Below are 22,916 nucleotides of genomic sequence, written 5' to 3' on the forward strand. Positions count from 1 at the left end.
GCTCCTGCGCCTGTAACTGCTCCTGCGCCTGTATCTGCTTCCGTGGCTGTATCTGCTCCCGCGGCTGTAACTCCTCCCGCAGCTGTAACTGCTCCCGCGGCTGTAACTGATTCTGCGGCTGTAACTGCTCCCACAGCTGTAACTGTTACCGCGGTTGTAACTGCTCCTTTGACTGTAACTGCTTCTGTGGCTGTAACTGCTCCTGCAGCTGTAACTGCTCCTGCGGCTGTAACTGCTCCTTTGGCTGTAACTGCTCCCGCGGCTGTAACTGCTCCCGCGGCTGTAACTGCTCCCGCGGCTGTAACTGATTCTGCGGCTGTAACTGCTCCCACAGCTGTAACTGTTACCGCGGTTGTAACTGCTCCTTTGACTGTAACTGCTTCTGTGGCTGTAACTGCTCCTGCAGCTGTAACTGCTCCTGCGGCTGTAACTGCTCCTGCGGCTGTAACTGCTCCTTTGGCTGTAACTGCTCCCGCGGCTGTAACTGCTCCCGCGGCTGTAACTGCTCCCGCGGCTGTAACTGCTCCTTTGGCTGTAACTGCTCCTTTGGCTGTAACTGCTCCCGCGGCTGTAACTGCTCCCGCGGCTGTAACTGCTCCTGCAGCTGTAACTGCTCCCGTAGCAGTATCTGCTCTTGCGGCTGTAACTGCTCCCGCAGCTGTATCTGCTCCTGCGGCTGTAACTGCTCCTGTGGCTGTAATTGCTCCCGCAGCTGTAACTGCTCCCGTAGCTGTAACTGTTCCCGCAGTTGTAACTGCTCCTGCGGCTGTAACTGCTCCTGCGGCTGTAACTGCTCCTGCGGCTGTAACTGCTCCCGCGGCTGTAACTGCTCCTGCGGCTGTAACTGCTCCCGCGGCTGTAACTGCTTCTGTGGCTGTAACTGCTCCCGCGGCTGTAACTGCTCCCGCAGCTGTAACTGCTCCCGCGGCTGTAACTGCTCCCGCGGCTGTAACTGCTCCCGCAGCTGTATCTGCTCCTGCAGCTGTAACTGCTCCTGTCGCTGTATCTGCTCCTGTGGCTGTAACTGCACCTGCAGCTGTAACTGTTCCTGTGGGTGTAACTGCTCCTGCGGCTGTATCTGCTCCTGCAGCTGTAACTGCTTCTGCGGCTGTATCTGCTCCTGCGGCTGTAACTGCTCCTGCGGCTGTAACTGCTCCTGCGACTGTAACTGCTCCCGCGGCTGTAACTGCTCCCGCGGCTGTAACTGCTCCTGCGCCTGTAACTGCTCCCACAGCTGTAACTGCTCCCGCGGCTGTAACTGCTCCTCTGGCTGTAACTGCTCCTGCAGCTGTATCTGCTCCCGCGGCTGTAACTGCTCCCGCGGCTGTAACTGATTCTGCAGCTGTAACTGCTCCTGCAGCTGTAACTGTTACCGCGGTTGTAACTGATCTTGTGGCTGTAACTGCTCCCGTGGCTATAACTGCTCCCGCGGCTGTAACTGCTCCCGCAGCTGAAACTTTTCCCGCGGTTGTAACTGCTCCTGTGTCTGTAACTGCTCCTGTGGTTGTAACTGTTCCCGCAGCTGTAACTGCTCCCGTGGCTGTAACTGTTCCCGCGATTGTAACTGCTCCCGTGGCTGTAACTGCTCCTGCAGCTGTAACTGCACCTGCGGCTGTAACTGCTCCCACTGCTGTACCTGCTCCCATGGCTGTAACTGCTACTGTGGCTGTAACTGCTCCTGCGGCTGTAACTGCTCCCGCGATTGTAACTGCTCCCGCGATTGTAACTGCTCCCACGGCTGTAACTACTCTCGCGGCTGTAACTGCTCCTGTGGCTGTAACTGCTCCTGCGGCTGTATCTGCTCCCGCAGCTGTAAATGCTCCTGCGGCTGTAACTGTTCCCGCGGTTGTAACTGCTCCTGTGGCTGTAACGGCTCCCGCGGTTGTAACTGCTCCCGCGGTTGTAACTGCTCCCGCGGCTGTAACTGCTCCCGCGGCTGTAACTGCTCCCGCGGCTGTAACTGCTCCCGCGGCTGTAACTGCTCCCGCGGCTGTAACTGCTCCTGCGGCTGTAACTGTTCCCGCGGCTGTAACTGCTCCCGTGGCTGTAACTGCTCCCGTGGCTGTAACTGCTCCCGTGGCTGTAACTGCTCCCGCGGCTGTAACTGCTCCCGCGGCTGTAACTGCTCCCGCAGCTGTAACTGCTCCTGCGGCTGTAACTGTTCCCGCGGCTGTAACTGCCCTGGCGTCTATACTTTCAGGGCCAATAATTATATGTGAACCAAACAGTGAATGGTTCACTGATCACTAATCACCAACAGGCAAAAACATTGTACATTTACTGCAAAAACACATGGTGGTACAAGCAACAGGGTCTCCGCGTTCCACTGGCCCACCACCACTGTCCCAGTCCAGTGCACCCTACTTTTGGTGGGAAGCCACTGAGAAGAGATAGCGGCAAGCTTGTGAAGCTGACTGGTATGTGGCCAGGTGACCGGATTATTCCAACCTGGATTCTCCAAGCAGATTTGTGGGCTCAGGGTTGGAAATTGAAGCAGTTCTGTGATCCTCCTGCTGCAACCATGGAACCTAAAGCCCGCTACACACGCTTCAATATATCTCACAATCTGTCGTTGGGGTCCAGTTGTAAGTGACGCACATCCGGCATCGTTTGTGAGGTATCTGCGTGTGACAGCTACATGCGATCAGGATTGAACGCAAAACCGTTGATCGCAAACACATCGTATCATTCTCTAGAATTGAGCGTTTTGTTGCACGAACCTAGTCAATTGTAACGTGTGACATCCCTCATACGATTTTGGTGTCTGAGGCTATGTGCGCAGGTGTGCGCTCTGCACCGCAGCTTAAAAAAGGTCCGCTTCAGAGCGCAGCTGAAAAGCTGAAGCGCCTCACAATGTCTGTCATTCACTAATCTCTGTCAGTCCGTCACTATCTCTGTCCCTCACTCTCTGTCCATGTCAGTCTATCCCCCTCTCTCATATACTCACCGATCCCCGATCCCCGGCGCTGCACGGCATTCACACTGCTCCGGCGGCTTTTACTGTTTTGAAAAAGCCGGCCGCCCATTAAACAATCTCGTATTCCCTGCTTTCCCCGCCCACCAGCGCCTATGATTGGTTACAGTGAGACACGCCCCCCACGCTGAGTGACAGGTGTCACACTGCACCCAATCACAGCAGCCGGTGGGCGTGTCTATACTGTGTAGTGAAATAAATAATTAAATAATTAAAAATAACGGCGTGCGGTCCTCCCCCATTTTTAAAACCAGCCAGATAAAGCCATACGGCTGAAGGCTGGTATTCTCAGGATGGGGAGCCCCACGTTATGGGGAGCCCCCCACCCTAACAATATCAGCCAACAGCCGCCCAGAATTGCCGCATACATTATATGCGACAGTTCTGGGACTGTACCCGGCTCTTCCCGATTTGCCCTGGTGCGTTGGCAAATCGGGGTAATAAGGAGTTATTGGCAGCCCATAGCTGCCACTAAGTCCTAGATTAATCATGTCAGGCGTCTGTGAGACACCCTCCATGAGTAATCTGTAAATTACAGTAAATAAACACACACACACCCGAAAAAATCCTTTATTAGAAATAAAAACACACACATATACCCTGGTTCACCACTTTAATCAGCCCCAAAAAGCCCTCCATGTCCGGCGGAATCCAGGATGCTCCAGCGTTGCATCCAGCGCTGCTGCATGGAGGTGACCGGAGCTGCAGCAGACACAGCTGCTCCGGTCACCTCCACGCAGCTAATGAAGACAGCCGCGCGATCAGCTGAGCTGTCACTGAGGTTACCCGCGGCCACCGCTGCATCCACCGCTGGATCCAGTGACAGCGGGTAACCTCAGTGACAGCTCAGCTGATCGCACGGCTGTCTTCATTTGCTGTGTGGAGGTGACAGGAGCGGCGGTGTCTGCTGCAGCTCCGGTCACCTCCATGCAGCAGCGCTGGAAGCGACGCTGGATCATCCTGGATTACTCCGGACATGGAGGGCTTTTTGGGGCTGATTAAAGTGGTTAACCAGGGTATATGTGTGTGTTTTTATTTCTAATAAATGATTTTTTTCGGGCGTGTGTGTTTATTTACTGTAATTTACAGATTAATCATGGAAGGTATCTCGGGGAGACGCCTGACATGATTAATCTAGGACTTATTGGCAGCTATGGGCTGCCAATAACTCCTTATTACCCCGATTTGCCAACGCACCAGGGTAAATCGGGAAGAGCCGGGTACAGTCCCAGAACTGTCGCATCTAATGTATGCGGCAATTCTGGGCGGCTGTTGGCTGATATTGTTAGGGTGGGGGGCTCCCCATAACGTGGAGCTCCCCATCCTGAGAATACCAGCCTTCTGCCGTATGGCTTTATCTGGCTGGTTTTAAAAATGGGGGGGAACCGCACGCCGTTTTTTTTAATTATGTAATTATTTATTTCACTACACAGTATAGACACGCCCACCGGCTGCTGTGATTGGGTGCAGTGTGACACCTGTCACTCAGCGTGGGGGCGTGTCTCACTGTAACCAATCATAGGCGCCGGTGGGCGGGGAAAGCAGGGAATACGAGATTGTTTAATGGGCGGCCGGCTTTTTCAAAACAGTAAAAGCCGCCGGAGCAGTGTGAATGCCGTGCAGAGCCGCGCCGGGGATCGGGGATCGGTGAGTATGAGAGAGGGCTGCTAACTTCAGTAACTTAGGAGATTAGCGGTCACCGGTCAGTCTTCACTGGTGAACGCTAATCAGGGCGCGACACAGACAGAGCCGCAGCATGACAATGAAGTCGGGTGAAGTTCACCCGAGTTCATTCTGACAGTGCGGCTCTGTCTGTGTCTGCTGTCATCTGCCATTCACCGCTGCTACATGGCTGTCTGTGGCTGCTGTCATCTGCCATTCACCGCTGCTACATGGCTGTCTGTGGCTGCTGTCATCTGCCATTCACCGCTGCTACATGGCTGTCTGTGTCTGCTGTCATCTGCCATTCAGCTCTGCTACATGGCTGTCTGTGTCTGCTGTCATCTGCCATTCAGCTCTGCTACATGGCTGTGTGTGTCTGCTGTCATCTGCCATTCACCGCTGCTACATGGCTGTCTGTGTCTGCTGTCAGCGGCCATTCACCGCTGCTACATGGCTGTCTGTGTCTGCTGTCATCTGCCATTCACCGCTGCTACATGGCTGTCTGTGTCTGCTGTCATCTGCCATTCAGCTCTGCTACATGGCTGTCTGTGTCTGCTGTCATCTGCCATTCAGCTCTGCTACATGGCTGTCTGTGTCTGCTGTCATCTGCCATTCAGCTCTGCTACATGGCTGTCTGTGTCTGCTGTCAGCGGCCATTCAGCTCTGCTACATGGCTGTCTGTGTCTGCTGTCATCTGCCATTCAGCTCTGCTACATGGCTGTCTGTGTCTGCTGTCATCTGCCATTCAGCTCTGCTACATGGCTGTCTGTGTCTGCTGTCATCTGCCATTCAGCTCTGCTACATGGCTGTCTGTGTCTGCTGTCATCTGCCATTCAGCTCTGCTACATGGCTGTCTGTGTCTACTGTCATCTGCCATTCAGCTCTGCTACATGGCTGTCTGTGTCTGCTGTCATCTGCCATTCACCGCTGCTACATGGCTGTCTGTGTCTGCTGTCATCTGCCATTCAGCTCTGCTACATGGCTGTCTGTGTCTGCTGTCATCTGCCATTCAGCTCTGCTACATGGCTGTCTGTGTCTGCTGTCATCTGCCATTCAGCTCTGCTACATGGCTGTCTGTGTCTGCTGTCATCTGCCATTCAGCTCTGCTACATGGCTGTCTGTGTCTGCTGTCATCTGCCATTCAGCTCTGCTACATGGCTGTCTGTGTCTGCTGACATCTGCCATTCAGCTCTGCTACATGGCTCTGTCTGTGTCTGCTGTCATCTGCCATTCAGCTCTGCTACATGGCTGTCTGTGTCTGCTGTCATCTGCCATTCACCGCTGCTACATGGCTGTCTGTGTCTGCTGTCAGCGGCCATTCAGCTCTGCTACATGGCTGTCTGTGTCTGCTGTCATCTGCCATTCAGCTCTGCTACATGGCTGTCTGTGTCTGCTGTCATCTGCCATTCAGCTCTGCTACATGGCTGTCTGTGTCTGCTGTCATCTGCCATTCAGCTCTGCTACATGGCTGTCTGTGTCTGCTGTCATCTGCCATTCAGCTCTGCTACATGGCTGTCTGTGGCTGCTGTCATCTACCATTCACCGCTGCTACATGGCTGTCTGTGTCTGCTGTCATCTACCATTCAGCTCTGCTACATGGCTGTCTGTGGCTGCTGTCATCTGCCATTCACCGCTGCTACATGGCTGTCTGTGTCTGCTGTCATCTACCATTCAGCTCTGCTACATGGCTGTCTGTGTCTGCTGTCATCTGCCATTCAGCTCTGCTACATGGCTGTCTGTGTCTGCTGTCATCTGCCATTCACCGCTGCTACATGGCTGTCTGTGTCTGCTGTCATCTGCCATTCAGCTCTGCTACATGGCTGTCTGTGGCTGCTGTCATCTGCCATTCAGCTCTGCTACATGGCTGTCTGTGTCTGCTGTCATCTACCATTCACCTCTGCTACATGGCTGTCTGTGTCTGCTGTCAGCGGCCATTCAGCTCTGCTACACGGCTGTCTGTGTCTGCTGTCATCTACCATTCACCGCTGCTACATGGCTGTCTGTGTCTGCTGTCATCTACCATTCAGCTCTGCTACATGGCTGTCTGTGTCTGCTGTCATCTACCATTCACCGCTGCTACATGGCTGTCTGTGTCTGCTGTCATCTACCATTCAGCTCTGCTACATGGCTGTCTGTGTCTGCTGTCATCTGCCATTCAGCTCTGCTACATGGCTGTCTGTGTCTGCTGTCATCTGCCATTCACCGCTGCTACATGGCTGTCTGTGTCTGCTGTCATCTGCCATTCAGCTCTGCTACATGGCTGTCTGTGGCTGCTGTCATCTGCCATTCAGCTCTGCTACATGGCTGTCTGTGTCTGCTGTCAGCGGCTATTCAGCTCTGCTACATGGCTGTCTGTGTCTGCTGTCATCTGCCATTCAGCTCTGCTACATGGCTGTCTGTGTCTGCTGTCATCTGCCATTCAGCTCTGCTACATGGCTGTCTGTGTCTGCTGTCATCTGCCATTCAGCTCTGCTACATGGCTGTCTGTGTCTGCTGTCAGCGGCTATTCAGCTCTGCTACATGGCTGTCTGTGTCTGCTGTCATCTGCCATTCAGCTCTGCTACATGGCTGTCTGTGTCTGCTGTCATCTGCCATTCAGCTCTGCTACATGGCTGTCTGTGTCTGCTGTCATCTGCCATTCAGCTCTGCTACATGGCTGTCTGTGTTTGCTGTCATCTGCCATTCAGCTCTGCTACATGGCTGTCTGTGTCTGCTGTCATCTGCCATTCAGCTCTGCTACATGGCTGTCTGTGTCTGCTGTCATCTGCCATTCAGCTCTGCTACATGGCTGTCTGTGTCTGCTGTCATCTGCCATTCAGCTCTGCTACATGGCTGTCTGTGCCTGCTGTCAGCGGCTATTCAGCTCTGCTACATGGCGGTCTGTGTCTGCTGTCATCTGCCATTCAGCTCTGCTACATGGCTGTCTGTGTCTGCTGTCATCTACCATTCAGCTCTGCTACATGGCTCTGTCTGTGTCTGCTGTCATCTGCCATTCACCGCTGCTACATGCCTGTCTGTGTCTGCTGTCATCTACCATTCAGCTCTGCTACATGGCTGTCTGTGTCTGCTGTCATCTACCATTCAGCTCTGCTACATGGCTGTCTGTGTCTGCTGTCATCTGCCATTCAGCTCTGCTACATGGCTCTGTCTGTGTCTGCTGTCATCTGCCATTCAGCTCTGCTACATGGCTCTGTCTGTGTCTGCTGTCATTTGCCATTCAGCTCTGCTACATGGCTGTCTGTGTCTGCTGTCATCTGCCATTCAGCTCTGCTACATGGCTGTCTGTGGCTGCTGTCATCTGCCATTCAGCTCTGCTACATGGCTCTGTCTGTGTCTGCTGTCATCTGCCATTCAGCTCTGCTACATGGCTCTGTCTGTGTCTGCTGTCATCTGCCATTCAGCTCTGCTACATGGCTGTCTGTGTCTGCTGTCATCTGCCATTCAGCTCTGCTACATGGCTGTCTGTGTCTGCTGTCATCTGCCATTCAGCTCTGCTACATGGCTGTCTGTGTCTGCTGTCAGCGGCTATTCAGCTCTGCTACATGGCTCTGTCTGTGTCTGCTGTCATCTGCCATTCAGCTCTGCTACATGGCTGTCTGTGTCTGCTGTCATCTGCCATTCAGCTCTGCTACATGGCTGTCTGTGTCTGCTGTCATCTGCCATTCAGCTCTGCTACATGGCTGTCTGTGTCTGCTGTCATCTGCCATTCAGCTCTGCTACATGGCTGTCTGTGTTTGCTGTCATCTGCCATTCAGCTCTGCTACATGGCTGTCTGTGTCTGCTGTCATCTACCATTCAGCTCTGCTACATGGCTGTCTGTGTCTGCTGTCATCTACCATTCAGCTCTGCTACATGGCTCTGTCTGTGTCTGCTGTCATCTGCCATTCACCGCTGCTACATGGCTGTCTGTGTTTGCTGTCATCTGCCATTCAGCTCTGCTACTGGCTGTCTGTGTCTGCTGTCATCTACCATTCAGCTCTGCTACATGGCTGTCTGTGTCTGCTGTCATCTGCCATTCAGCTCTGCTACATGGCTCTGTGTCTGCTGTCATCTACCATTCAGCTCTGCTACATGGCTGTCTGTGTCTGCTGTCATCTACCATTCAGCTCTGCTACATGGCTGTCTGTGTCTGCTGTCATCTACCATTCAGCTCTGCTACATGGCTGTCTGTGTCTGCTGTCATCTACCATTCAGCTCTGCTACATGGCTGTCTGTGTCTGCTGTCATCTACCATTCAGCTCTGCTACATGGCTGTCTGTGTCTGCTGTCATCTACCATTCAGCTCTGCTACATGGCTCTGTGTCTGCTGTCATCTACCATTCAGCTCTGCTACATGGCTGTCTGTGTCTGCTGTCATCTACCATTCAGCTCTGCTACATGGCTGTCTGTGTCTGCTGTCATCTGCCATTCAGCTCTGCTACATGGCTCTGTCTGTGTCTGCTGTCATCTGCCATTCAGCTCTGCTACATGGCTAAGTCTGTGTCTGCTGTCATCTGCCATTCAGCTCTGCTACATGGCTGTCTGTGTCTGCTGTCATCTGCCATTCAGCTCTGCTACATGGCTGTCTGTGGATGCTGTCATCTGCCATTCAGCTCTGCTACATGGCTCTGTCTGTGTCTGCTGTCATCTACCATTCAGCTCTGCTACATGGCTCTGTCTGTGTCTGCTGTCATCTGCCATTCAGCTCTGCTACATGGCTGTCTGTGTCTGCTGTCATCTACCATTCAGCTCTGCTACATGGCTCTGTCTGTGTCTGCTGTCATCTACCATTCAGCTCTGCTACATGGCTGTCTGTGTCTGCTGTCATCTGCCATTCAGCTCTGCTACATGGCTCTGTCTGTGTCTGCTGTCATCTACCATTCAGCTCTGCTACATGGCTGTCTGTGTCTGCTGTCATCTGCCATTCAGCTCTGCTACATGGCTGTCTGTGTCTGCTGTCAGCGGCTATTCAGCTCTGCTACATGGCTGTCTGTGTCTGCTGTCAGCGGCTATTCAGCTCTGCTACATGGCTGTCTGTGTCTGCTGTCAGCGGCTATTCAGCTCTGCTACATGGCTCTGTCTGTGTCTGCTGTCATCTACCATTCAGCTCTGCTACATGGCTCTGTCTGTGTCTGCTGTCATCTACCATTCAGCTCTGCTACATGGCTGTCTGTGTCTGCTGTCATCTGCCATTCAGCTCTGCTACATGGCTCTGTCTGTGTCTGCTGTCATCTACCATTCAGCTCTGCTACATGGCTGTCTGTGTGTGCTGTCATCTACCATTCAGCTCTGCTACATGGCTCTGTGTCTGCTGTCATCTACCATTCAGCTCTGCTACATGGCTGTCTGTGTCTGCTGTCATCTACCATTCAGCTCTGCTACATGGCTCTGTCTGTGTCTGCTGTCATCTACCATTCAGCTCTGCTACATGGCTGTCTGTGTCTGCTGTCAGCGGCTATTCAGCTCTGCTACATGGCTGTCTGTGTCTGCTGTCAGCGGCTATTCAGCTTTGCTACACGGCTCTGTCTGTGTCTGCTGTCATCTACCATTCAGCTCTGCTACATGGCTCTGTCTGTGTCTGCTGTCATCTGCCATTCAGCTCTGCTACATGGCTCTATCTGTGTCTGCTGTCATCTGCCATTCAGCTCTGCTGCATGGCTGTCTGTGTCTGCTGTCATCTGCCATTCAGCTCTGCTGCATGGCTGTCTGTGTCTGCTGTCATCTGCTATTCAGCTCTGCTACATGGCTGTCTGTGTCTGCTGTCATCTACCATTCAGCTCTGCTACATGGCTCTGTCTGTGTCTGCTGTCATCTACCATTCAGCTCTGCTACATGGCTGTCTGTGTCTGCTGTCATCTGCCATTCAGCTCTGCTACATGGCTGTCTGTGTCTGCTGTCATCTACCATTCAGCTCTGCTACATGGCTGTCTGTGTCTGCTGTCAGCGGCTATTCAGCTCTGCTACATGGCTGTCTGTGTCTGCTGTCATCTGCCATTCAGCTCTGCTACATGGCTCTGTCTGTGTCTGCTGTCATCTACCATTCAGCTCTGCTACATGGCTCTGTCTGTGTCTGCTGTCATCTACCATTCAGCTCTGCTACATGGCTGTCTGTGTCTGCTGTCATCTGCCATTCAGCTCTGCTACATGGCTGTCTGTGTCTGCTGTCATCTACCATTCAGCTCTTCTACATGGCTGTCTGTGTCTGCTGTCATCTGCCATTCAGCTCTGCTACATGGCTGTCTGTGTCTGCTGTCATCTGCTATTCAGCTCTGCTACATGGCTGTCTGTGTCTGCTGTCAGCGGCTATTCAGCTCTGCTACATGGCTGTCTGTGTCTGCTGTTAGCGGCCATTCAGCTCTGCTACATGGCTGTCTGTGTCTTCTGTCAGCGGCATTCAGCTCTGCTACATGGCTGTCTGTGTCTGCTGTCATCTGCCATTCAGCTCTGCTACATGGCTGTCTGTGTCTTCTGTCAGCGGCATTCAGCTCTGCTACATGGCTGTCTGTGTCTGCTGTCAGCGGCTATTCAGCTCTGCTACATGGCTGTCTGTGTCTGCTGTCATCTACCATTCAGCTCTGCTACATGGCTGTCTGTGTCTGCTGTCAGCGGCCATTCAGCTCTGCTACATGGCTGTCTGTGTCTGCTGTCATCTGCCATTCAGCTCTGCTACATGGCTGTCTGTGTCTGCTGTCAGCGGCATTCAGCTCTGCTACATGGCTGTCTGTGTCTGCTGTCATCTGCCATTCAGCTCTGCTACATGGCTGTCTGTGTCTGCTGTCAGCGGCCATTCAGCTCTGCTACATGTCTGTCTGTGTCTGCTGTCATCTACCATTCAGCTCTGCTACATGGCTGTCTGTGTCTGCTGTCATCTATCATTCAGCTCTGCTACATGGCTGTCTGTGTCTGCTGTCAGCGGCCATTCAGCTCTGCTACATGGCTGTCTGTGTCTGCTGTCAGCGGCTATTCAGCTCTGCTACATGGCTGTCTGTGTCTGCTGTCATCTACCATTCAGCTCTGCTACATGGCTGTCTGTGTCTGCTGTCATCTACCATTCAGCTCTGCTACATGGCTGTCTGTGTCTGCTGTCAGCGGCCATTCAGCTCTGCTACATGGCTGTCTGTGTCTGCTGTCAGCGGCCATTCAGCTCTGCTACATGGCTGTCTGTGTCTGCTGTCAGCGGCCATTCAGCTCTGCTACATGGCTGTCTGTGTCTGCTGTCATCTACCATTCACTGCAGCTACATGGCTGTCTGTGTCTGCTGTCAGCGGCCATTCAGCTCTGCTACATGGCTGTCTGTGTCTGCTGTCAGCGGCTATTCAGCTCTGCTACATGGCTGTCTGTGTCTGCTGTCAGCGGCTATTCAGCTCTGCTACATGGCTCTGTCTGTGTCTGCTGTCAGCGGCCATTCAGCTCTGCTACATGGCTGTCTGTGTCTGCTGTCATCTGCCATTCAGCTCTGCTACATGGCTGTCTGTGTCTGCTGTCATCTACCATTCAGCTCTGCTACATGGCTGTCTGTGTCTGCTGTCAGCGGCTATTCAGCTCTGCTACGTGGCTGTCTGTGTCTGCTGTCAGCGGCTATTCAGCTCTGCTACATGGCGGTCTGTGTCTGCTGTCATCTACCATTCAGCTCTGCTACATGGCTCTGTGTGTGTCTGCTGTCAGCGGCATTCAGCTCTGCTACATGGCTGTCTGTGTCTGCTGTCAGCGGCTATTCAGCTCTGCTACATGGCTGTCTGTGTCTACTGTCAGCGGCTATTCAGCTCTGCTACATGGCTGTCTGTGTCTGCTGTCAGCGGCCATTCAGCTCTGCTACATGGCTGTCTGTGTCTGCTGTCAGCGGCCATTCAGCTCTGCTACATGGCTGTCTGTGTCTGCTGTCAGCGGCCATTCAGCTCTGCTACATGGCTGTCTGTGTCTGCTGTCATCTACCATTCACTGCAGCTACATGGCTGTCTGTGTCTGCTGTCAGCGGCCATTCAGCTCTGCTACATGGCTGTCTGTGTCTGCTGTCATCTGCCATTCAGCTCTGCTACATGGCTGTCTGTGTCTGCTGTCATCTACCATTCAGCTCTGCTACATGGCTGTCTGTTTCTGCTGTCAGCGGCTATTCAGCTCTGCTACATGGCTGTCTGTGTCTGCTGTCAGCGGCTATTCAGCTCTGCTACATGGCTCTGTCTGTGTCTGCTGTCAGCGGCCATTCAGCTCTGCTACATGGCTGTCTGTGTCTGCTGTCATCTGCCATTCAGCTCTGCTACATGGCTGTCTGTGTCTGCTGTCAGCGGCTATTCAGCTCTGCTACATGGCTGTCTGTGTCTGCTGTCATCTACCATTCAGCTCTGCTACATGGCTGTCTGTGTCTGCTGTCAGCGGCTATTCAGCTCTGCTACATGGCTGTCTGTGTCTGCTGTCAGCGGCTATTCAGCTCTGCTACATGGCGGTCTGTGTCTGCTGTCATCTACCATTCAGCTCTGCTACATGGCTCTGTGTGTGTCTGCTGTCAGCGGCATTCAGCTCTGCTACATGGCTGTCTGTGTCTGCTGTCAGCGGCTATTCAGCTCTGCTACATGGCTGTCTGTGTCTACTGTCAGCGGCTATTCAGCTCTGCTACATGGCTGTCTGTGTCTGCTGTCAGCGGCTATTCAGCTCTGCTACATGGCTGTCTGTGTCTGCTGTCAGCGGCTATTCAGCTCTGCTACATGGCTGTCTGTGTCTGCTGTCATCTGCCATTCAGCTCTGCTACATGGCTGTCTGTGTCTGCTGTCATCTGCCATTCAGCTCTGCTACATGGCTGTCTGTGTCTGCTGTCAGCGGCTATTCAGCTCTGCTACATGGCTGTCTGTGTCTGCTGTTAGCGGCCATTCAGCTCTGCTACATGGCTGTCTGTGTCTGCTGTCATCTGCCATTCAGCTCTGCTACATGGCTGTCTGTGTCTGCTGTCAGCGGCTATTCAGCTCTGCTACATGGCTGTCTGTGTCTGCTGTCAGCGGCTATTCAGCTCTGCTACATGGCTGTCTGTGTCTGCTGTCATCTGCCATTCAGCTCTGCTACATGGCTGTCTGTGTCTGCTGTCATCTGCCATTCAGCTCTGCTACATGGCTGTCTGTGTCTGCTGTCATCTGCCATTCAGCTCTGCTACATGGCTGTCTGTGTCTGCTGTCAGCGGCATTCAGCTCTGCTACATGGCTGTCTGTGTCTGCTGACATCTGCCATTCAGCTCTGCTACATGGCTGTCTGTGTCTGCTGTCATCTACCATTCAGCTCTGCTACATGGCTGTCTGTGTCTGCTGTCATCTACCATTCAGCTCTGCTACATGGCTGTCTGTGTCTGCTGTCAGCGGCCATTCAGCTCTGCTACATGGCTGTCTGTGTCTGCTGTCAGCGGCCATTCAGCTCTGCTACATGGCTGTCTGTGTCTGCTGTCAGCGGCCATTCAGCTCTGCTACATGGCTGTCTGTGTCTGCTGTCATCTACCATTCACCGCTGCTACATGGCTGTCTGTGTCTGCTGTCAGCGGCCATTCAGCTCTGCTACATGGCTGTCTGTGTCTGCTGTCATCTGCCATTCAGCTCTGCTACATGGCTGTCTGTGTCTGCTGTCATCTACCATTCAGCTCTGCTACATGGCTGTCTGTGTCTGCTGTCAGCGGCTATTCAGCTCTGCTACATGGCTGTCTGTGTCTGCTGTCAGCGGCTATTCAGCTCTGCTACATGGCTCTGTCTGTGTCTGCTGTCAGCGGCCATTCAGCTCTGCTACATGGCTGTCTGTGTCTGCTGTCATCTGCCATTCAGCTCTGCTACATGGCTGTCTGTGTCTGCTGTCATCTACCATTCAGCTCTGCTACATGGCTGTCTGTGTCTGCTGTCAGCGGCTATTCAGCTCTGCTACATGGCTGTCTGTGTCTGCTGTCAGCGGCTATTCAGCTCTGCTACATGGCGGTCTGTGTCTGCTGTCATCTACCATTCAGCTCTGCTACATGGCTCTGTCTGTGTCTGCTGTCAGCGGCATTCAGCTCTGCTACATGGCTGTCTGTGGCTGCTGTCAGCGGCTATTCCGCTTTGCTACATGGCTGTCTGTGTCTACTGTCAGCGGCTATTCAGCTCTGCTACATGGCTGTCTGTGTCTGCTGTCATCTGCCATTCAGCTCTGCTACATGGCTGTCTGTGTCTGCTGTCAGCGGCTATTCAGCTCTGCTACATGGCTGTCTGTGTCTGCTGTCATCTGCCATTCAGCTCTGCTACATGGCTGTCTGTGTCTGCTGTCATCTACCATTCAGCTCTGCTACATGGCTGTCTGTGTCTGCTGTCAGCGGCTATTCAGCTCTGCTACATGGCTGTCTGTGTCTGCTGTCAGCGGCTATTCAGCTCTGCTACATGGCTGTCTGTGTCTGCTGTCAGCGGCTATTCAGCTCTGCTACATGGCTGTCTGTGTCTGCTGTCTTCTACCATTCAGCTCTGCTACATGGCTCTGTCTGTGTCTGCTGTCATCTACCATTCAGCTCTGCTACATGGCTCTGTCTGTGTCTGCTGTCATCTACCATTCAGCTCTGCTACATGGCTCTGTCTGTGTCTGCTGTCATCTGCCATTCAGCTCTGCTACATGGCTGTCTGTGTCTGCTGTCAGCGGCCATTCAGCTCTGCTACATGGCTGTCTGTGTCTGCTGTCATCTACCATTCAGCTCTGCTACATGGCTGTCTGTGTCTGCTGTCAGCGGCCATGCAGCTCTGCTACATGGCTGTCTGTGTCTGCTGTCATCTGCCATTCAGCTCTGCTACATGGCTGTCTGTGTGTGCTGTCATCTGCCATTCAGCTCTGCTACATGGCTGTCTGTGTCTGCTGTCATCTGCCATTCAGCTCTGCTACATGGCTGTCTGTGTCTGCTGTCATCTGCCATTCAGCTCTGCTACATGGCTGTCTGTGTCTGCTGTCAGCGGCATTCAGCGCTGCTACATGGCTGTCTGTGTCTGCTGTCATCTGCCATTCAGCTCTGCTACATGGCTGTCTGTGTCTGCTGACATCTGCCATTCAGCTCTGCTACATGGCTGTCTGTGTCTGCTGTCATCTACCATTCAGCTCTGCTACATGGCTGTCTGTGTCTGCTGTCATCTACCATTCAGCTCTGCTACATGGCTGTCTGTGTCTGCTGTCAGCGGCCATTCAGCTCTGCTACATGGCTGTCTGTGTCTGCTGTCAGCGGCCATTCAGCTCTGCTACATGGCTGTCTGTGTCTGCTGTCAGCGGCCATTCAGCTCTGCTACATGGCTGTCTGTGTCTGCTGTCATCTACCATTCACCGCTGCTACATGGCTGTCTGTGTCTGCTGTCAGCGGCCATTCAGCTCTGCTACATGGCTGTCTGTGTCTGCTGTCATCTATCATTCAGCTCTGCTACATGGCTGTCTGTGTCTGCTGTCATCTGCCATTCAGCTCTGCTACATGGCTGTCTGTGTCTGCTGTCAGCGGCCATTCAGCTCTGCTACATGGCTGTCTGTGTCTGCTGTCATCTGCCATTCAGCTCTGCTACATGGCTGTCTGTGTCTGCTGTCATCTACCATTCAGCTCTGCTACATGGCTGTCTGTGTCTGCTGTCAGCGGCTATTCAGCTCTGCTACATGGCTGTCTGTGTCTGCTGTCAGCGGCTATTCAGCTCTGCTACATGGCTCTGTCTGTGTCTGCTGTCAGCGGCCATTCAGCTCTGCTACATGGCTGTCTGTGTCTGCTGTCATCTACCATTCAGCTCTGCTACATGGCTGTCTGTGTCTGCTGTCAGCGGCTATTCAGCTCTGCTACATGGCTGTCTGTGTCTGCTGTCAGCGGCTATTCAGCTCTGCTACATGGCGGTCTGTGTCTGCTGTCATCTACCATTCAGCTCTGCTACATGGCTCTGTCTGTGTCTGCTGTCAGCGGCATTCAGCTCTGCTACATGGCTGTCTGTGTCTGCTGTCATCTGCCATTCACCGCTGCTACATGGCTGTCTGTGGCTGCTGTCAGCGGCCATTCAGCTCTGCTACATGGCTGTCTGTGTCTGCTGTCAGCGGCTGTGAGGTAAATCCGGAGATATGACGATAAATCATGATATTCAAGTTATGTCAGGAAGCCCTCTCCTGGTGTCACCCCCCCTTTCCTTCACACAACTGGTTTAGCAACAAATCCCATGGCCATCTCCTGTGATATGGAGATGAGGTGGTGTGGGAACAATGGACACAGGATGACTCCCTGCCGTCACCCTGTAACAAGAGTTGTATCTCATTAGCAAGGCTATGGAACTAGCAGACAGAACGACTCCAGTAAAAAATGGTTCATATCTCGCAAGCCATATTTCCGATAAATACGGCAACCATAAAAATGGTGTCTCCGCATGCGGACGATGCCGGCACACCCTTTTTATGGGAGCAGGACATTGGGAAATGCCCCAGGCGTGATATCAGCCAATGGGGAACTGGCAGACAGGTCATGAGTCCCCTCGTTCTGTGGCTAAATTCATAGCTGTCACAATGAGAGCATTGGCGTCCGCCTACGACGCTCCCAGGCAAAGTTATGGCCATATTCCATGTTGGGATATTGTCCATAACTCAAGCCAGGGGTGGAGCAGTGCTCCCTGTGAGGTCACTAAGGTAGGAGGGGACCTGGATCTGCCCAGGTTGATAACCCTACTTCGGCCATTTTCCAGTGTTCTTTCGCTGGGGGTCACGTGTGAGAAACATCTGTGGGAGTTCCTAGAAACCTGGTCTACAGCGCCCCCCTGTGGCCAGACGCACAAGGTAACTGAGTGAATTGCATACCTGTTTGTAACCCATGCTTTATCTGTAACTGTACTCTGACATATGTATATTCTGTAGATTCCCTATTGTATATATTGTAGTTTCTAGTGTGGCTTTAGGCTGATTAAATTATATAATTAATCTTGGGCTGTTCTGTTATCTCGATCTTGAATCCCACGTCTGTGTGTTCGGCTAATAGTTACCGTGAAGCGGTTGGTGGCAGCGAGTTTGTGCCAAGGATTATTGTGGGGAGGCCAGTGAGATTCGGGGAGATTTTATATATTCCGCCCGCGGAGGTCGGGGGAATATATACCCTACTCTCACCGGGGACCCTTCAATAATCGGCATAAGTAGTATAGCGGCCTCCTTGCTTATTGTCGGGCAATTCCATAATTGGCCTGACTATAAGAGGGGCGCTAGAGAGCGCGTCACGTGCTCTGTCTGTCGGTCGGGAGGTATAAAGGAGGGGTGACCCCCCACTTGTTACACCCCGATTGTGACGTACTGGTAGCCAGCGCGGGGGATTTCTGAGTGACCCCCCGGTGGTTTGTGACATATTGGTGGCATAGCGGTGGGATCGAGATAATAGTGTGTGTGAGTGTGAGACCCATACTCCCAGACACTAAAGACTGCCTGCAGCAGCTGTGGCTGCTGGGGTCTTCAGACCAGCTCAACACTAGAGTGTCAGAGTGCAGATACTGTAAGGTGTGTGGAGGCATCAGGTGTCAGTTCTGTGTCAGTGACCAAAAGTCTGCAAGAATGGCTGATGGCACCAGGAGCAGAGCTATGCAACTGGCCAATGCTAAGGCAGGAGCCGAAGAGAGGGAGGACGGTGCTGTGGACAGTAATGAGGAGGTTGCCCACGAGTCCTCCGGGAGCTCGACGCCAGAAAACAGCTCTGCAGAGGACATTGCACAACCTAGCAATTATCGACAAGATGAGGAGCAGCTCACCCAAGGGTCCTCAACGAGCCAGATGCCAGCCCTCCGCTCTGCAATGGACAGTGAGGCACCAGGCTCCGCAGCGGGCCGCAGATCACCACGTGCCATTCCACCGAGCCTGGGAGGCTCGGATAGCCTTCTTCAAATGGCTATGGCCCTTCTCCAGGCTGGAGACCAGAAGGGCTACAAGGAACTCCTGGCAGAGCGCAGGGCAGAGCGGCAGGCAGCGCGTGATGCTGAGGCTGCGGAGCGGCAAGCAGCGCGTGAAGAGCGCCAGGCGGAGCGTGAGGCTGCGGAGCGACAGGCAGACCGTGACTACCAGCTGCATCTAGCCAAGCTCCAGCCCTCATCAGCCACACGTGACCTTCAAGACACCAAACTTCCAAAGGTCCGTGTTGAGGACTTCCCAGTGCTGGAGAAGGATGGAGACTTGGACTCTTTCTTGACTGCTTTTGAACGGACTTGCTTGCAGCACCATCTGGACAAGGACCAGTGGGCCAAATACCTGACCCCCCGTTTAAGGGGTAAGGCCCTGGATGTCCTTGGGGACTTGCCTGCTGAGGCAGATCAGGGCTACGACACCATCAAGCGGGCCCTGATCCAACAGTACAACCTCACTCCGGAGTCCTACCGCAAGAAGTTCCGGACCCTGCAGAAGGGACCAAAGGACTCCTGGGCTGACCACCGGCGGGCACTTGCCCGAGCTGCCGACCACTGGACCCAAGGCCTGCAGCTTTCCACCGGACCAGAGATCCTGGACTTGGTCATCACGGAGCAACTCTTGTGGAACTGCCCTGAGGATCTCCGCCAGTTCATCCGAGACCAGAAGCCAAAGGGGTCCACGGCTACAGCTGCCCTTGCCGATGACTACACCAACAACCGGGCCCCTGAGGCCAGGAGAGCGGCCACCAGCAGCACCTGGAGAGGGGGTAAGATGAATTCTGCGACTGCCCCACCTGCCCCTAGACTGCAGGGGGTGTCCCCCTCAACTCCCCTCTCCAGGCCCGTGGCGGAACCAAGACGGTGCCACCAGTGCAACCTACCGGGACACTTCAAGGCCATGTGCCCTCAGCGTCCCAAGGCCCCGGCTCCGTCCCCGTCCCAAGGGCCGCCCAAGGTGTATTGTGTGGGTGGGGGTGGTGGTAGGTCCCTGGACAGCTTCCAACCTGTCACCGTCGGCCGGTCTGTGACCATAGGACTGCGAGACAGCGCCTCGGAGGTGACTCTGGTGCGGCCTGAGATGGTGTCCCCCCAAGACTTGATCCCTGGAAAAACACTCGCTGTCTCCGGGATTGGAGGCACTGACCCGGCGCTGCCTGTTGCTGACATTTATGTGGACTGGGGCGCAGGGCGGGGGGTGAGGGAGGTGGGGGTAACTGATCGGATCCCTGCAAACGTGCTACTTGGGACAGATTTGGGGCAGATAACCTCCCAGTTTGGGCCCCCCCCAAGGGCTGAACCTTCAGCCAGTACTGACATGACTCCTGACAATGTTAATGTGTTATCTATGAATGATGTAAGGGAGGAGGGAGTGAACTCTGATATTTCTGCTTGCACAGACACCATAGACACACACGCAGCTGCAGCTGTGACAGGAGGGGAGGGGGTCAGAGAAAGGTGTGACAATGCCTCTACAAGTAACCAGCCTGTGAGCTGGGATCTGTTGCCCTCTGCAGGGATAAGCAGAGAGCAGGGTGCTGCAGGGGGAGGACCAGTGTGTGGGGTGGGGGCTACCACAGCAAATGTGGGGTCCCCAGAGATTTCACAGCGGGGTTCTGTTGCTGCAGGAGGGGAACAGGCAGGTGAGATTGGGGCCGGTCCAGGAGCGGAAGTGCTCCCAGGTAAGATCTCGGTGCATGGTTCCCCCACAACCGGGGTGTCAGGAAGCCAGGTAGGTCTGCCTGAACCGGCGACTTGGTCACGAACGGAGGAGGAGCAGGCACGACCCACGGTCGCAGCGGCTGTGGCCGCTGTCACCCGCAGTGGGAGTGCTGGAAGCCAAGGGGCCTCCCGGAGGTCCGATAGCTCTTCCCCTTCTGACCAAGTGGCAGCCGAGTCAGGTGGAGGCCAGGACACAGGTCCCGGGGTACTGACTGAAGATGTGACAGTCTCGTCGATTCTGGCCACATCTAGTCAGGGGTTTCAGGCAGCGTTAGAAGCTGACGACAGCCTGAAAGCTCTTAAGGAGCAGGCGGCACAGCCTCCCTCGGACTCGGACCCGGAGCGAGTGGTCTGGGACCAAGGACGGCTGTACCGGGCCACGGTCCAGCAGGGTTCACCGGAGGCGTGGCCCAGGGACCGACAGTTGGTGGTACCCTATCCGTTCCGGACGGAGTTGTTGCGGATCGCACATGAGATTCCGATGGCCGGACACCTAGGGATCGCTAAGACCAAGGCCAGGTTAAACCAGCATTTCTACTGGCCAAAAATGGGGGCCGATGTGGCTGCCTACTGCCGTTCGTGTGAAACCTGTCAGAGAGTGGGGAAGGCGGGGCCACGCCCCAAAGCCCCACTAGTATCTCTGCCAATCATCGATGAGCCTTTCAGGAGGGTGGCTGTGGATCTGGTCGGCCCGCTGGCCATCCCCAGCAGCTCCGGGAAACGCTTCCTACTGACGGTAGTGGACTATGCCACCCGGTACCCAGAAGCAGTGGCCTTGTCGTCCATTCGGGCTGACAAGGTGGCCACCGCATTGCTGGAGATTTTCTCCCGAGTGGGTTTTCCCCAGGAAATGCTCACTGACCGGGGGACCCAATTCATGTCCCAGCTGATGGAGGCCCTCTGTAAGCAAGTCCAGGTGCGACATCTGGTGGCCAGCCCGTACCATCCACAGACTAATGGCCTGTGCGAGCGGTTCAATGGCACCTTAAAGCAGATGCTTAAGATGTTGGTCGACTCCCATGGGCGTGACTGGGAGCGGTATCTCCCACACCTGTTATTTGCTTACCGGGAGGTTCCACAGGCCTCAACAGGATTCTCACCGTTTGAGCTCCTGTACGGGCGACGTGTGCGGGGCCCCCTGGCTCTGGTGAAAGAGGCTTGGGAAGGGGATTTGGCCACCCCTGGAGTGTCGGTTATCGAGTATGTCATGCGCTTCCGGGACAAAATGCAGGCCTTGACGCAACTGGTACACGACAATATGGCTCAAGCCCAGGCCGATCAGAAGCGTTGGTACGACCAGAACGCTTGTGAGAGGACCTACCAAGTGGGTCAAAAGGTGTGGGTACTGGTCCCCGTACCACAGGACAAGCTTCAGGCAGCCTGGGAAGGCCCATACCTCGTGTACCAGCAGCTCAACCCTGTAACGTACCTGGTCACCCTGGACCCTGCCCGTGGAAGGCGGAAGCCCTTCCATGTGAACATGATGAAGGCACATCATGAGCGGGAGGCATGTGCGCTCCCCGTGTGCAACCTGCCCGAGGAGGGAGAAGCGGAGACCCTCTTGGATATGCTAGCCCAGGTTAGGGCAGGCGGATCCATTGAGGATGTGGAGGTTGGCCACCAGCTCTTGGAGGACCAACGGTCCCAGCTGTGGGCCACCCTACACCCCTTCCGGGGGTTGTTTACCAACCAGCCCGGAAGGACTGACTTGGCTGTCCATCACGTGGACACTGGGGATCATCCCCCGATCCGGCGTTCAGCATATCGGGTCTCCCTGGAGGTGCAGCAACACATGCGCCAGGAGATTGACGAGATGCTGAAGCTGGGGGTGATCCAGGCATCCAACAGCGCTTGGGCCTCGCCTGTAGTCCTCGTCCCTAAGAAGGACCGAACCACTCGGTTCTGCGTGGACTACAGGGGGCTCAATGCTGTCACGGTCGCCGATGCGTACCCAATGCCACGCATCGATGACCTGCTCGATCAGTTGGCCGGGGCTCAGTACCTGACCATCATGGATCTGAGCCGGGGATATTTGCAGATCCCCCTGACTCGCAAGGCCAGGGAACGCTCTGCCTTTATTACCCCATTTGGACTATACGAGTCCACGGTGATGCCATTCGGGATGAGGAATGCCCCTGCCACTTTCCAGCGGATGGTCAACACCCTGCTCAAGGGACTTGAAGGGTACGCGGCCGCGTACCTAGATGACATTGCCGTCTTCAGTCCCACCTGGGAGGACCACCTAGAGCATCTAGCACAGGTGCTCAGGCGGATCCACCGGGCAGGTTTGACCATCAAGCCGGGAAAGTGTCAGCTGGCCATGAGCGAGGTCCAGTACCTCGGTCACCGGGTAGGTGGGAGAACACTGAAGCCCGAGCCTGAGAAAGTGGAAGCCATCGCATCCTGGCCCACCCCCAGGACCAAGAAGCAGGTGATGTCCTTCTTGGGGACCGCTGGGTACTATAGGAGGTTTGTTCCATGCTATAGTAGCCTGGCAAAGCCCTTGACGGACCTCACCAAGAAGAAGCTGCCCTCTGCAGTCGATTGGACAATGGACTGCGAGACAGCCTTCCGGGCCCTAAAGGACGCCCTGTCCAGCCCGCCCGTGCTACAGGCAGCCGACTTCACGCGGCCGTTTGTAGTACAGACCGACGCCAGTGACTTCGGCCTCGGTGCGGTGCTCAGCCAGGTGGACTCTGCGAGCCAAGAGCACCCAGTCT

The sequence above is a fragment of the Anomaloglossus baeobatrachus genome, chromosome 7, assembly GCF_048569485.1.
Source record: "Anomaloglossus baeobatrachus isolate aAnoBae1 chromosome 7, aAnoBae1.hap1, whole genome shotgun sequence".
In the NCBI taxonomy this organism is placed as follows: Eukaryota; Metazoa; Chordata; class Amphibia; order Anura; family Aromobatidae; genus Anomaloglossus; species Anomaloglossus baeobatrachus.